The following is a 16,677-nucleotide window of genomic DNA, read 5'->3' as shown; positions in this document are numbered from 1 at the left end:
ACGCATAAACTTGGGAAATTACGGCTGAAGGCAAAAAATTACTAAACATTTTTATAAATTATAGTAAAATATTTTTTATTTTAGAAATAATTAAAAAGAAATGTTTATAAGGTGGGTTTTTTTTTCATAAAAACTAAGAAGTAAACAAGTCAAGACGATATGAGTGATGTTTCTAACAGTACTTTCTTAACTATTGTGGTCGTATTCGAAAGTATGGCACATAATTTCTCAAACGAAGAACTCGTGGATATGATAGTGGCATGCGGGGAATTACATCAAAATTCAATCACTGCAGCTCATCTTTAAAATGTGAACTTTATACTCAATATAAGTAACGGTTTTCAACAAAATGATAAAATCGGGTTATTTTTGGCGATTTTAAAAGGATATAACTCCCTTATTTGATTCGGTGTAGGACTGCCAAAGTGTAAACATCTTTGATAGTGCTATCCCGGTGTGTTTTTTTTTACGCTGCCCGCGATAAGAAAATACGAGTGCTCCTAGCATTTATTCAGATTTCACATCGTCATAGGCAAAAATGCCCGATAGTTTAGTAACTTACCAAGAAACATAGCAAGATGTCTAACCCAGATAGGGACGTCTTTGTCTACAAGGACTCCCAAACAATGAAGATAACCCCAACAGCCAATCAAACTCCTACTGTAAGTAAAAACAAACTGCCAAATAGTGAAAACCACATGTCCTATTCGTCAATAACGAAAACTATTCCAAAACCTGTATTTCCAAAAAAAGACCAAGCCATAGTACTACATGCTGAACCCACTCTTAAATTATTTAACTACGTAAAAGCAATAGGAGAACTAACTGGTCCAAAAAATATCACTTTTGCCTCAAGAATATCCAATAATAGAGTCTGCATCTATCTACTGAATAGTACTATGGTGGATCAACTTCTGAGCACCCACCAAACAATCATCATTGAGGGAATACAAATGAACATCCGTAGACTAATTTCCCCAACAAAAAGAATAGTAATCTCTAACGTCAGTCCAAACATCCCGCACGAACTGGTGGAGGCCTCTCTGAAAAACATCGGATTAAATTTGACATCCCCAATTTCCTTCCTGAAGGCGGGTATACCTGGAGATGAATACAACCATATTCTAAGTTTCCGCAGGCAAGTATATATCCTACCAAGTTCGGAGGATTTCGAATTGCAAACATCCATAATCCTGCAACACGATGCCAATGAATACAGAATTTTCGTATCAACCGACAAAATGGAATGCTTTATTTGCAAACAATCCGGACATATCGCGGCGAACTGCCCAATTCCCTCAACACCCTCAGAAAATATCATTGCGCAGCCAACCACCCAACCTAATGATCCACAGTTTTCACTCAATAACAGTCCTGCTTATTATCCAAAACGGCAACACTCAGACACACTTTCATCAATAGAGCAGCATCCAGGATCCCTAACAGAAACAGCTATGCCGCCCCCAACTACGAAAACAGGACCAGCCAAAAAGAAAAAACGAAAAATCTCATCAACGCCAAACCCACTATCAGAAAACACAAAAAAAATAATTGAAGAGAGATATCAGGAAGAACCCGATAATTTTGTACTCCCAATAGACAACTTCATAGCTTTTCTAAAAAATTCATTTGAACGAAACGACCCTTATACTGAGGCAGCAAAATTCACAAGTGACATAAAGGCACTTCTGGAGAATATCTACAATCTGTATCCTCATCTGCAAGAACGATCCATCAAAAATAGACTTACAAGACTGCACAAAAAGATCAAAACGCGTCTATTATCGGAAGAAGTGGAAATCGAAAGCATATCTCAATCTTCAGATGGAGAAGAATCCTTTTCGGACTGCTCCCAACAATCTAATATCACTTCATATTAAAAAATTTCGTCTTCAAACTTATACAATGGAACTGTGACGGATTCTATCCGCACCTTACTAGAATTCAAGAATTAATCATCGAACATCTCCCAGATATTCTCTGCCTACAGGAAACTAACTTTAAAGAATCATACAAAAAATTTCTAAAACAATATCAAGGATATCATCAAATACGCAAAGACTGCACTCGAGCCAGTGGAGGTACGTCAATCTTTATCTCCAATGAAAAATACTCAGAACTCCTACCTCTAAACACCGAACTAGAAACTGTTGTTGTCAGCGCGTGGTGTCCAACAAAAATAACAATATGTAACATCTATATTCCCCCCAACTATTCCCTCAAAGAGTCTGATATCATCGGCATCATCAAACAACTCCCGAAACCTTTCATAATTGTTGGAGACTTCAATGCTCACAATAAAATATGGGGATCTGAGAAAACGTTTAGCAGAGGAAAGATAATTGAGAATGTACTGGATGTCTCTAATATCCATCTTCTGAATACTGGTCATCCTACACACTTCAACATTTCATCAGGAACATCCTCCTCAATTGACTTGAGTTTCACTGACTTAAATATCGCAACACAATTGACCTGGCAGACACTGAGCAGCCTTTATGACAGTGACCACTTCCCCATAGTGATCTCCAATAACGTTAACTCTGAAACTCATATGCCTGTTATATGGAAATTAACCGGAATAGATTGGACTATCTTTGAGAAGGAAACGAGAGTTCTAAGTGATCGACTAATCCTCTCTGGGGATATTAACGAAGCCACCAAACAACTATCAGGCACTATTCTACTTGCAGCTAACAAGTGTATAGGAAAGATAAAAATAGACCCGACAAAAAAGACTCTCCCATGGTGGAATGATGCTTGTAAATCCGCAGTCAAAGACTGTAAAAAGGCACTTAACCGCTACAGGCGTACTAGGGAAATGATTGACTATATAAATTTCAAAAAACTTAAAGCTAAATCCAAAAGAGTCTTGAAAGAAAGTAAAACGCAGTCATGGAAGAACTTCGTAAACACCATCTCCTCGGACACCCCTCCTGAACAAGTATGGAAGAAAATCAAACAAATAAGAGGACAGCAGAATAATCAGAAAATAAATTGCATTAACTATGACAATCGCATTATCACCGACAGCCAAACAATTGCCAACATACTAGCAAAAACCTTTCAGGAAAAATCCAATAGCACATCAATCCCAGTGGTAGCAATACCCCCGCAGCAAAAGATACCAATATGCTCAGACATACTGAACTTGCCTTTCTCTTCCGAAGAACTATTGCATGCGCTATTCACATGTAAGAACTCGGCTGCTGGACCGGACGACATTCCGTTGATTTTCTTGAAGAACATCTCTTCTTCTGCACTGGGCAAACTGCTAAAACTGTACAATAAGGTATGGACAAGCCATACATTCCCATCAATATGGAGAGAAACCATAATCTTGCCTTTCAAGAAAAATGACAAATCACCGCCAGATGAAAACTCATTTCGCCCCATTTCTCTCACATGTATAATGTGCAAACTAATGGAGAAAATGATTAATGGAAGACTACGATGGCACTTGGAGTCTAACAACCTTATGAACCCATTCCAGTTTGGCTTCAGACCACAACGTAGTTCCATGGACAGTCTGATATTGCTCCAAACAGAAATATCCAACGCACTAACGTCTCAACAAGAAGTAGTAGCTCTCTTTTGTGATATAACAGCTGCTTTCGACACAGTACACAAATCGACCATATACGACAAACTAGAGAAATATTCCATAACCGGTAACATGCTAGCATTCATAAAAAACTTCTTATCGGATAGATCTGCCAAAGTTTCTCTAAACGGAGCTACATCGACCACCGTCACCTTGAATGAGGGAGTCCCTCAAGGATCAGTCTTAAGTCCAACTTTATTTAACCTAGCCATCAATGACATCTGTAATTCCATTCCTACCCCAGTCAAACACTCGCTATATGCAGACGACCTGGTCATATACTGTACGGGAAGAAGCACAACAAGTACCTGCAGACTAATACAAAATACTGTAAACAACCTTCAAATTTGGTCAGTCATGACAGGACTTAATTTCTCACCGCAGAAAACGAGAGTGGTTCTCTTTAGCCGAAAACATAAGAAGTTTATACCACAAATTACATTAAATTCCACTCCACTAAGAGTCGTCCGAGAACATCGCTTTCTCGGCCTAACTTTTGACAGTAAATTGTCCTGGAACAGACACATTCAAAACATCAAAGCTGCCTGCCTTAATCGCATGAAAATCCTTAAAATCCTATCAAACCAGCAATGGGGGAGTGACGAAACAACACTTCTTAGAATCTACCGAGCTCTAATCCGGTCAAAACTGGACTATGGCAGCGTCGCATATTCATCCGCAAGCAGATCCACACTCAAAACGTTGGATCCAATTCAAAACACTGCTCTCAGACTTTCCCTGGGCGCATTTCGATCCAGCCCAACTCACTCACTCTGCATTGAAGCACACGAACTACCCCTCTCGCTCAGAAGACATCAACTGACGTTGGCATATTATGCCCGAATTATAGCATGCCCGAAAAACCCGACTTCCAGACTCTTTAATATGTTAACACCACTGGAACCCACCGGCAAACACCCACTTTCTGTTCCTCAAATTCTGTGGGGCTTATTGGAGGATGTCGAATACCAAACAACAAATACTAGCTATCTCCCAATGACTCCCCCTTGGACGAAAATCATTCCATCTATTCACCTATCCCTTTTACACCATGACAAAAAAGAAGCATCATCTTCTGTTATCAATCAATCCTTTATGCAAAGCATGCATACAATCAATCCCAATATCACCATCTTCACTGACGCCTCGAAAAATGAACAAGGAGTGGGCTGTGCGGCCATAAAAACAAATAACATACTATGGACTTCCACCCTGCCCAAATACTGTAGCATCCATACCGGAGAACTTTATGCAATTCTTCAGGCCTTAAAAACTGTAAATGATACAGGTCAAGTAATAGGTATTTGTACAGACTCCTTGTCGGCTCTGCATTCCATCAAGAATCCATACTCTACCAACCGCAAGAAATCCATGACATATGTCAAGTCCTCAACATAAACCACAACAAAATCCATATAATCTGGATTCAATCTCACAGAAACATCCCTGGTAATGAACAAGCTGACCTAGCTGCGAAAGATGCTATCGTCAGAAAATATCCAACAGCTGAAATAGTGCTCCCTGGAGATCTAATACGTCACTTCAAACAATCAACTAGAACCAAATGGCTGGACACCTGGAATCAATCGAACCCAAAGCTGGCACGGTCAGGAATCGCAAGAACATCACCCAACAACCCACCGCTAAACAGGAAAGACACCATAATCATCAGAAGGCTCCGAATAGGGCACACCAGAGTAACACACGGCTTCCTCATGGCGAGAGAGACGCCCCCTAACTGCATAACCTGTAACACCCCACTATCATGCGAGCACATCTTGATAACTTGCCCCCAATATAGCCAAAGCCGAACTCTACATAGATTAAAACCAAACCTAAGGGAGAATCTCAGTGTGATAGAAAATCAAAGAAATATCATTGACTTCCTAAAGGATATCGATATGTATAATTGTATATAGTGTAATTGCCTAATTATATAAAACATTGTACCGAGTGCCAATGACCAATGCAGTCGAGGCACTATAATATAAATAAAAAATAAATAAATAAAAAAAAAACTCCCTTATTTGCGATTCGATTCTGATCAAATTTTCAGGGTACATTTAGAAAAATCCATTTTAGAAGATCATTGCAATCATATAAAAAAATTTCCACCACACAAAAAGTTTCCAAAACAGAAGTTTTTTAAGGCTCTGAAAAGCACGCTAAAAATTAAATTTTCAAAAATTACTCGAACACGTAAACTGAGTTTTGATTTGAATTTTCATTATACAAAGTTTGAACAAAAGCAATTGAAAATTACGGATAACAGAATTTTTCTTTCGCGGGTACTATTTTTATGGCCAATAGTATATACAGAATGTATCAGAATCGCTCTGCTAATTGCTTATTGTAGGTTCTCGTGATCGAAATGAGGTATAAAGTTTATTTAAACAAATGTCTAATTGGCCTTTAGTTTCGAGATACGGGGTGTTAAAGTTTAAGAAAAAAATCTTTATTTTTAACTTCCAAACGGCTTAAAAGTTTTTAACCAAATTTCGTAAATTTATTTAGCATATGGGTAGGTATAATTCAACAAATTATCAACTTTAACCAGTCACCAGTGGCGGAGATATAGGTGTTATGTCTATTTTTAGTTATAAAAAATTGTAACACTCAGTATAATAATTCGTATAAAGTATCTATGATCCATTTTGAAAATTAACTCGCCTTTTGTGAATGTGAATACTATTCAGATATCACAAATACTTTGTTCAATTTATCTGGAGGGACTTTAGAAAAAAGAAATATGTAAAGAAATACCAAATATTTTGTTGGGCGAGCCAAGTGGACGAATAATTTCTCTGCGCATTATAAATATGAAAGCATTATCATACCCTAAGATATGTTGATAAATACACTCACTTTGAAAAGTCTTGCACCCCTATGTTAATTACAAACATCAATTTATTATATCACTAATAGTATGGTTGGATATAATATAATTGGAAAATCACAATATCACCAGATTAGAATGGCCGGCGATGACACCTGGCACAGCACTGGCACAAGCATTAGTTTTTATCTACATAATACAGGGTGTTTCAGAATAGTATGTCATAAATTTAAGGGGCGATTCTATGAGTGATTTTGAGAAAGAAAGTTTATATGAACCTAGGTCCGTTTTTTCTTTCTGTCTGAAATACAGGGTTTTAAAGTTTGTTATATTTTTTTGTTTTTTTTTTAAATAAGTCCGGACCTGCATTAAATATTTTTATCAAACTTGATGAGCGTAAGTTAAATGTAGAAATACACCTTTTAAGAAAAAACGAATTTAAATATTTTATAATAATTTTAAAATCCGGTTTTCAATAAAGTAAGAAATTACAGATATTCTTTTTAAATTTTTTGCATGAAAACTCTTGATATTACGAAAAAAATTCAAAAAATCGTTTTTTTAACAAAAAGAACTAAAATTAAAAAAATGATTTTTATTTTTTGAAGAAGCAGCGGCGTAAGATATGTTCCGTATTTACTATTTTTTTTTTTTTTTTTTTTTTTTTTTTTTTATTAAGATTATAGTGCCTCAACTACTTAGGTTATTGGCACTCAACATACACTTGACAACATACGGTTTACAAGACGTTTCTAGTACATGTACACTTCGAGTAGACATAAAATTACATTTAGATGGAGTTAAAAAGATCGATTGACTTTAGAAATTCTAAGGTTGCTCTCTGATCTACGGTGGAGTGCCAGTTCTTGTGCAGTTCATCCTTAATTCGGAACGAGGCCCTATTGGCACTATAGACTGGACACTTTGTGACGATATGGTCGACTGTCAGCAAGACATTGCACCTATCACATTTTGGTGGGGGTGTCCTTTCCATTAGGTGACCATGAGTCAGTCTTGTATGTCCAATCCTCAGTCTTCTCATGGCCACAGTGCCTTTTCTATCTAGTTGGAGTTGTTTAAAAGGGAGCAGCGATGGTTCGATTCGTGACAGTTTTGTGTTGGATAGGCTCCAGAGGTTTTGCCACTTACCCTCAATAGCCACTGTGAAATGTTTGCTTGCGTCCTTCGGTAGGTAAAAATGTTGCTCTATGGTCCGAGAGCGGGCCGCATTTCCCGCACTCGAGTCCGCTAATTCGTTACCTGCTATTCCGATGTGTGATGGGATCCATACCAAGTGAATTTTGCAGTGGCTGGAGGATAAGGTATGGATGTCTTCTTGGATGTTTTGAATTAGAGAATTCGGGCTGTAAGGGTCCTTGATTGCTTGTAATGCACCTAGTGAGTCCGAACAGATAGCAAATGTTTTGTTGTCACCGTTCATCCCTTTCACTGCTCTATATATTGCGAACAATTCACCCGCATAGATGCCACACACATCCGGAAGACCAGAGCTCGCCACCAAGTCGCGCGCGCTCGTGACTGCCCAACCCACGCCCTCCTTAGATTTAGAGGCATCCGTGTAGAGTATACTGTCCGGTGCAAATGAGTCAATGATTTGTTGAAAAGAACGGATGAGAAGGATAGCTGGCGAGTCTCGTTTGCTGTATTGATGAAGGGCCAAGTGAAAGTCCGGCGGTATCCTACTCCATGGAGGGGTGGATGTCACATAGTGGTTGAAGCTCGGATAGAAGTCGATATCCTTCAGCAATCCTGCCAGGGCGTGAGAAATGGGAGAAGGAGACCTCGATGTAGTTTCCAGACCCTGCAGGCCGCTGAACAATTGAGCAACAGGGCTTCCTTGGTCCGCCATCTTTCGAGTGAAGTAGTTCAGTAAAAGTTGTTCTCTTCTCAATTTAAGAGGCATCTCGTGTGCCTCGAAAGCCAGTGAGTCGGTTGGACTGGATTTGAAAGCACCTAAGGCCAGTCTCGTTGCAGTATTTTGTATTGTATTTAAGGACTTCAAGTTTGTTTCGCTAGCGGATGCGTACACTATACTGCCGTAGTCCAATTTGGAACGGATAAGGGCTCTGTAAATCCGAAGCAGCATCATTTCGTTTGAGCCCCAGTGTTGGTTTGCTAGAACTTTGATTATGTTCATCCGGTTGAGGCAATTCGCTTTAGTCTTTAATATGTGCTTTTTCCACGTCAATTTGTTGTCAAAGGTGAGACCTAGGAAGAGATGCTCATTCACATGTTGCAAAGGGGTTGATTTCAAGGTAAGTTGAGGCAGGCGTGCATTTCTTTTACGGCTAAACAACATGACTTTTGATTTTTGTTCCGAAAAGTTGAAACCAGAGCTGGATGCCCATCCCTGTAAGTTGTTGATGGTATTTTGTATTACTTTGCACGTAGTGGAAGTGTTTTTTCCAGAGAAATAGATGGCCAAGTCATCGGCATACAAACAGTGTTGAACAGGCTTCTCAATGAATCCTTGTATATCGTTGATGGCCATGTTAAAGAGTGTTGGGCTAAGTACTGAGCCCTGAGGTACTCCGTTCTTCGAAGGAAAAGCATCCGATTTTGCTCCGTTAACCACTACTCTGGACATTCGTTCGGTTAAGAAATTGTTGATGAAGGCTGCTATATTTCCTTGCAAATTGTATTCTTTCAGTTTGTTGTGTATGAGTGGTTGCCAGACTGTGTCGAAAGCCGCCTCCAAGTCAAAGAAAACCACCACCGTTTCCTGTTGGGATATTATCGCGTTGGATATCTCCGATTGAATTAGTGTTAGGTTGTCCAAGGTACTGCGATGTTGTCTGAAACCGTTTTGATAAGGGTTCAAGAGCTTGTTACTTTCCAGATACCATAGTAGTCTTTTGTTTAGCATCTTTTCCATTAATTTACACATTGTGCAAGTTAGTGATATGGGTCGAAAGGCTTTTACATTGAGCGGAGATACTTCATCCTTCTTAAGGGGCAGTATTGTTGACTCTCTCCAGCATTTGGGGAATACTTGTTTTACCCAAATTTTGTTATACAGTTCTAGGAGTTTTCCCAGACAGGTAAGTGATAAATTCTTTAAGAAAATGAACGGAATATCATCCGGTCCGGCTGAGGAGTTCTTGGATCTGGAAAGAGCATAGGTAATTTCGTGAAACTTAAATTCTGAATTGATTTCGTTTGAGAACATTGTATTGCTATGTTGAATTGGAAGTGGTAGTGCGGGGGGTGTGTGATTGACCGACTTCCGTTGTAAATGCTCAGCAATGGTCTGAGCAATTTCTCGGCTGTCTGTAATTATTTCGTTGTTATGTTCAATGGAGTTCACTTTGAAATTGGTGGGTTGTCCTCGAATGCGCTTGATTTTTGTCCAGATTTCCGAGGGGGTTACCTCTGGTGTGATTGTATTTACATAGTGATGCCAGGATTTCCTTTTGCTTTCTTTCAGAATGTATTTACACTTGGCTTTTAGATGTTTGAACTTTATATAGTCGTCCAGATATTTTGTTCGCCGGTATCGGTTCAGAGCTCTCTTACAGTTTTTAACGGCGGTTTGGCATGATTCGTTCCACCAAGGCACCGATCTTCTAGCTGTCCCCACTTTCTTTTTCCCTATATGTTTGGAAGCAGCGTCCAGGATGCATTCGGTAAGTTGTTGTGTTGCTTCATCTATATCCTCGGATAATACCAATTTTTCACTCAGACTTTCCGTTTCCCTTGCAAAATTGCTCCAATCTGAACAGGGTAAATTCCACCTCTCAAACACAGGAGAGTCCATGTTGACTTTATTGGAAATACTGATAGGGTAGTGATCGCTGTCGTAAAGGCTATCTAGAGCCTTCCAACTTAGCTGAGTTGCACTATTTGGATCACATAGGCTTAAGTCGATTGCAGAGAACGTGCCGGATGGAATGTTAAGATGCGTAGGCTGCCCTGTATTCAATAGACATAAGTCAGAGTTAATTAGGACATTCTCTATAACTTTTCCTCTACCAAACGTATGGTCTGACCCCCACGCAGCGTTGTGCGCATTGAAGTCTCCAAGTAGAATATATGGCTTTGGTAACTGTTTTAAAATATTGTGAAACTCTGCCTCTGTTAGAGGATAATTGGGGGCGATGTAAATATTGCAGATGGCTATTCTATGTGGACACCAAACGCTCACAGCAACAACCTCCAGGTCACTGGTTATGGAAAGCTCTTCTGAGCGGAGATCGGTTGAAATGTAAGTGGATACACCTCCACTCGCCCTGGTGCATTCTGTCCTGAGGTAGTGATAGCCTTGGTAGTGTTTCAGGTATTTTTTGTGTTTTTCAGTAAAGTTAGTTTCTTGGAGGCTCAAAATGTCCGGAGAGTGTTCAGAAATTAATTGTTGGATTCTTGTTAATCGTGGGTAGAACCCATCACAATTCCATTGTATTAAATTGAAAATGATTTAGTTTATGTGAAGTATTATAGTGTTTGCGTTGTAATGTGAATTTGGCGAAGATTAGTACGACGTGGCATTGGACTGCTGTGAGCAATCCGACATCATTTCGTCTCTGTCTTGTGATGATGCTATGCTTTCTACTTCCGTCCTGTCCATATCTAGATGTGCTTTTAGCTTCTTATATAGTCGAGTAAATCTGTTTTTTATGGCTCGTTCTTTCAGGAAAGGATATAGGCTGTAGATGTTATCCGCCAATGTTGTTATATCATTTGTATATTTTGCTGCTTCGCTGTATGTGTCTTCCTTATCAAATGTGTTTTCTAAAAAAGCAGTGAATGTTTCGATCGGTAGAACAAAATTATTTGGGGTTATTTGATATCTGTCGTGTATAACTTTCTTTGAGTTTTCCGAGAGAAGATTTTGTACTGTGGTATTTGTCTTTCGTTTCTTTCTTGCTTGTTTGATAGTCTCTGTAGGTTTAATTTCTGGGGACTGGGGAGGAGGTAGCATTGTTGCGGAGTCTGTTGAGTGTCGTGATTGTGATTCTGAGGATGTTATTATGTCGGAGTGAGATCGCTTCTGTTGCGGTGAAAAATTCGTTGTTTGATTTGTTGTAGTGTCTAGGCTGTCTACCTGTTCGGTGTTGTGTTGACTTTGGGGTGGGGGGTTTGGACAGTTGTTTGCCCTATGTCCAATAGCTTTACACCGGAAACATTCTAACCTATCTGTTGATAGGAATACCCTGTATTCCGTTTCTTCGTGCTGTATTATGGTAGATGTTTGCAATTGAAAATCATCTGTGGGGGGTAAGACGTAGATTTGTCTTCGGAAGCTAAGAATGTGACAATATTCATCGCCCGGAATTCCAGCCCTCAAGAAAGAAACAGACGATGTGGGGAGCAAGCCAAGTTGTCTTACGATATTTTCTATTATGCTGTGGGGTATAATTGGACTTACATTTGAGATGATTATTCTCTTAGAAGGCGAGACCAATCTACGGATTTTGTATTGGGAGTCTGCAACTGTTATAGTATGGTGGGTCTGCATGATTTGGTCCACTAAACTTTCGTTTGCTAAGTAAATACATACTCTTCCATTTGATATCCTGGATGCGAAAATTATGTTTTTTGGTCCAATTAAAATACCTATAGCCTTTACAAAGTCCTGCAATTTGAGGTCATTGTTTGCTTGTATAACTATGGCTTGTTCTTTTTTCGGAATATTAGTTTCTGGAGTGGCTCTAGTCACAGCAGAATATGAATTTTGTTTACTTACAGTGAGAGGGTCTTTAGTAATTGTGTTACTATTTTGACTACTCTTGTACTCAAGAGCAGTCTCATGCGAGTTGAGCATATTGATGTCCATCCGCGATACCTCTTAGGGCATTATTCCGTAGTACCTCCAAAAATTTCACTCAGTATCCACCGCAATGTTTATCTTAACTTGACTATTTGTTTATAGTTTTACTCGTATCGAACTAAGATAAGCGCAGCCGATAAAACGATGTTGTCGCTTCAACGTTTAAATCGGGACTCTTTACTATTATTTATTTATGTTATAATGTATCGATACAAATTTTATGCTCGGCATTATACTTAATACTCAGTAAATATACTTACTGTTTTTTTTGCAATTTTTACTGAGCATTGAAAACTATTCTCTATACTATTTTAATAAATAACTCATTTTTTAAAATTTTGTCGGTTGGATCTTTATTGCATAACGGGGTTCAATTATTCCTCTTGATTCTAAGTGAATGAGAGATGGATGGTATTAAAGAGAGAATATAATCTATTAAGAGATACCATCTTCATTTTAATTTTCATAATTACAACAAGTAATTAACAATATATTTTTCACAAGAAATAATCAGGGTCATGTGCTTGGTGGCGCCACTATTTAAATTTAAAAATTCATTTTTCACTTAAAAGATGTGTTTTTATACTTAACTTACGCCCACCAAGTTTGATAAAAATATTTAATACAGATCCGGACTTATAAAAAAAAAACAAAAAAAAATAGCAAATTTTAACATTCTGTATTTCAGACAGAAAGCGAAAATAGATCTAGGTTCATATAACCTTTCTTTCTCAAAATCACTCATAGAATCATCCCTTAAATTTATGAGATACTATTCTGAAACACCCTGTATAACAGTTTCCCAGACCCTTCATCCTTTTGTAAATTCTTTGGTAATACAGTTCCTCTTTATACACCTGTACCATTCAACAATACTCGGCAGCCTGTCAATATCTCTGGTTTAAAAAACAAAATTATTCCTCTTGTAAATTTTAATAAAGCTATATGTCACTGCTCCAACGAGAACCTCAGAAGGAACGATGTTACCTAATTGTGATTTCAAATATGAGTTTTCATCACGATATACTAAAAAATACTTTAAAAGAGGAAATTTAGGTAATTTGTTGTATTATTGTTACACTTACGTTACAAGATTATATGTGTAGTCAGTGTTTTGTTGATGTTATAAAAATTTCATTTTAATATGAATAAATAAATATAAAAATGAATCCTGAACAAAAGTTAAAAATTTACGAACTAGTCGAGAACGAAATGTTCTATAACAAAAAAAAAATTAAGACGTAAGTATAACATTTCTAGAGCGAATGTATTACAAATTTATAATTGAATATATGATGAAAAATCATGGACTAAAAAATCCTGTAACTAAATTGAAAGAGAAACGTGAAAACGTTACTACTCAAATGCAATAAAGTTCCGCTTTAATTAGTATAACTGTAGTATAATAGCAAAAACCCATTTTCGCTGTTGACCAAATGTGACGATCTGAAAGGATCGTCAATAAAACCATTACAAATAACAAAATAAAATATAGCGCGCCTATGGACGTTAGCCCTAAGATTATTATTTAAGACTTCCCGATTTTGTTCAGGAACTCTCTGACTATTCCTATTTTTTGACTGAAACGGTCCTGGTGCACTTCAGTAACCGAGCTGATCAGTTTGTAAATTCGACCGGGGTGTATTACTGAAAGTGAAATAAATTACTAAGAAAATGTTTCTGAGTTTGTTGTTCGAAGATCCCCTGCATAGGTCAATTTGTAAACTAAACTAAAAATTCCTTTTTTAATAATAATAGTCTGCTGATTCAGCGTCTGGTTAAATATTTTATTAGTCATGTACAAGAAAATACGCATTTGATCTTCTAATACGTTGTAAGAGTAAATAGTGATATACCTCTTCATGCTAGGCAGCTCTGACTCACATAAACAACATTATATAGTATATTCAATTTTTGGATTTGCTAATTCAGTATAATCAGTATAATAATTCTTATAGGAATTACCTCTGTAGGAAAAAGCCGACTTCAGCGAGAAATATTACACTATAGAGGGTGCCCCATCTCCATTTAGACGCTAAATATCACCGCCCCTGTACATACCAGAAAGAAAAGTTTCAGACAAAAATTCGTTGCTTAGAAAACAGCTTTCAGTGAGAATTTTCTTATATGTACAGGGTGGATCAAAAGCGTACTTTTCGATGTAAACTTCGTTTTTTTAAATCGAACATTTTGTATTTTATTGAAGATTTGGATTTCTCGTTAAATTCCTAATTAATAATGTATGACACGTTTTTCACACATTAATAGTTTTCGAAAAAATAAAATAAAAAATAGTTCAATATTATCTGGGTATGTTTTTATAGTCTCGTGTGATTTATCAACAACCATAGCAACATAATTACTGTCACTGTCATACTTACTCATCCCTTCGAAAATGGAATTTTCAATAAACCCTTTAATGCATGAATTTTTATTTTTCTTAAAAAAAAATATTCCAAGTAAAAAAAGTGAGATCGGATTAGTAAAAAAATATTTTAAAAAATTTATTCAAATGTTAAACTTTTTTTTTAATAAAAACTAGTATGTATCATATATGGGACATTATGCGATATTCAACAGTAATAGAGCTTCACTCTGTATGAAACCGAACAAATCAATTTCTTTCTTTATTTAAACAGAGCGACACCTGGCACTTCGTACAGTATATACATATATGATTGAGATTTGCAGTTTGGAAATTTGCAAGGATCTCTCTGATTTTCTTTCCATTCTGGTAAATGGTCTAGCTTTCTTGAACACAAAAATCTTGAGATTCATCTTCGTCGCTTTCTTGTGTCAGAATTAAATGGGGAACATTGAATTCATCCTCGGACAGATCAGAATCATCACTCTCATTGTCACTAGGTATGTCTTGAATAAATTTGTTAGTACCATAAAAGGTTTGTGGATCCATCTAAAATACAGGGTATTAGTGAAATAACTTTCGTAAATTTAACCAGTGATTAAGAATATCATTTTGAACAAAAAAAATCCTTACAACAGGGGTCGTAAATACAATCATTTCCCTTGAAAATCAAAAAAATATTTTCTGAGAATTGGCAACGTCGCCTCGTATTTATTTCATTTTCACACCTACCTAAGTAGCCGCATGAAGTGGGTTGGCTTTTTACACGTTTTTTTTTAGGTCTGATAGATTTTACAGTACATATTTAATAAAATGCACTAAATTGGTGGAAGTTAAAAATCGTATGATTCTTATTTTATTATTTTGAAAAGCCATTTACCTTGAAATTATTGTTATCATCTTTAATTAGCTTAACATGACACGTTACACATTTTATACCACTTACATCACATTCAAAAACACAAAGGCCGTGTATGGTTAAGGGGTCAATTCGGCCCCCACAGGCGATCGATCTGAAATTTTTACCAATTGTCCCTACTACTTAAAAAGGACTTACCACATAAAATTTCAACTTCCTAAGTCTCACCATTCAAGGGTAGGACAGGGTTGAGGGTGAAAACTTTAAAACGCCATATTTCGGGAACTATTCATCGTACAGCGTGGGGCAAAATGGTGCGTCCTTCAGTAGCCACCTTCTTATTTTCGTATACTTATAGATTTATCGGTTGATGCCAAAGGGCCGAAATCTCAAAAAAAAAAGGTGATTTTAGAGGAGTTCGCACTTTGGTACACTAACCATTTTTGCACACTGTGTAGAGGGCCTCTCGAAGTACCTAACCACGTTGAATCAGATTTGTATCAAACTCAGTATTTGGGATATAACGATTGAAAATATAGGTATATAAATATCAATAATTTATAAGTCGAAATCCATATAATTCATATAACTAACGCGGCAGAAAACAGCATCAACACCAAATGACGTCGTTATACAATATATACGGCATAGAGCCCCTAGAGCTGCCTTCTAAAGTGATGGGCAAGTAAATATAATTATGTACCCATAAAGAAGGGAAGAAATTCAATGTTTTTGAGAAGACTGGCTATTAATCAGGTAGAGTGGTGACGTCAGCCTCTTCATCCGTATCACTGTCTTCTTGGACACCTACGAAACCAGTGTAGTTCTAACCAGGTTGCGACATACATAGGCGTCCTATAGGGGCAACATCAGCCCCCTCAAATCTCTTTCATCTTAAACTAACAGGCCTAACCTAATTAACAATATTAGCACTATCTGTTGAAATAGTGTAAGCTCTTGAGCAAAAATAATAATAGTTTATGTTCCTTTTTGTTTGATGAGAAGACCGCCAAAGCAGCTGTGCGATTTAGTCAACTGCTGAGTGGCCATTCTCTTATGATAAGAAAAACCGTTTTTGGATAACTGATAAATTGGGTTCAGTTCGGCATTAAACGTCTCAACTAAAACTTCACCACACTGTTTTATTTCATTTTACCTCCGTCACAATTCTTCACCCTTCCAGACCATATAATTTCAACAGGTTATGGGCCCAGTTACACAGGTG

General features: G+C 37.3%; 1 long non-coding RNA gene across 1 annotated transcript in view; it reads left to right on the top strand.

Moving 5' to 3' along the window:
* Positions 1-5,108: 5,108 nt before the first annotated feature.
* Positions 5,109-16,677, top strand: part of LOC136418883 (uncharacterized) — a 78,776-nt gene continuing 67,207 nt past the window's right edge. Inside the window, exon 1 of the long non-coding RNA XR_010752976.1 lies at positions 5,109-5,515. This is a non-coding gene — a long non-coding RNA (uncharacterized lncRNA). The remainder of the gene's footprint in view (positions 5,516-16,677) is intronic.

Source organism: Euwallacea similis, unplaced genomic scaffold (genome assembly GCF_039881205.1).
Source record: "Euwallacea similis isolate ESF13 unplaced genomic scaffold, ESF131.1 scaffold_41, whole genome shotgun sequence".
NCBI classification, from domain to species: domain Eukaryota; kingdom Metazoa; phylum Arthropoda; class Insecta; order Coleoptera; family Curculionidae; genus Euwallacea; species Euwallacea similis.
Note: the sequence above shows the minus strand (reverse complement) of the source record. Positions and strands in the feature narration are given on the sequence as shown.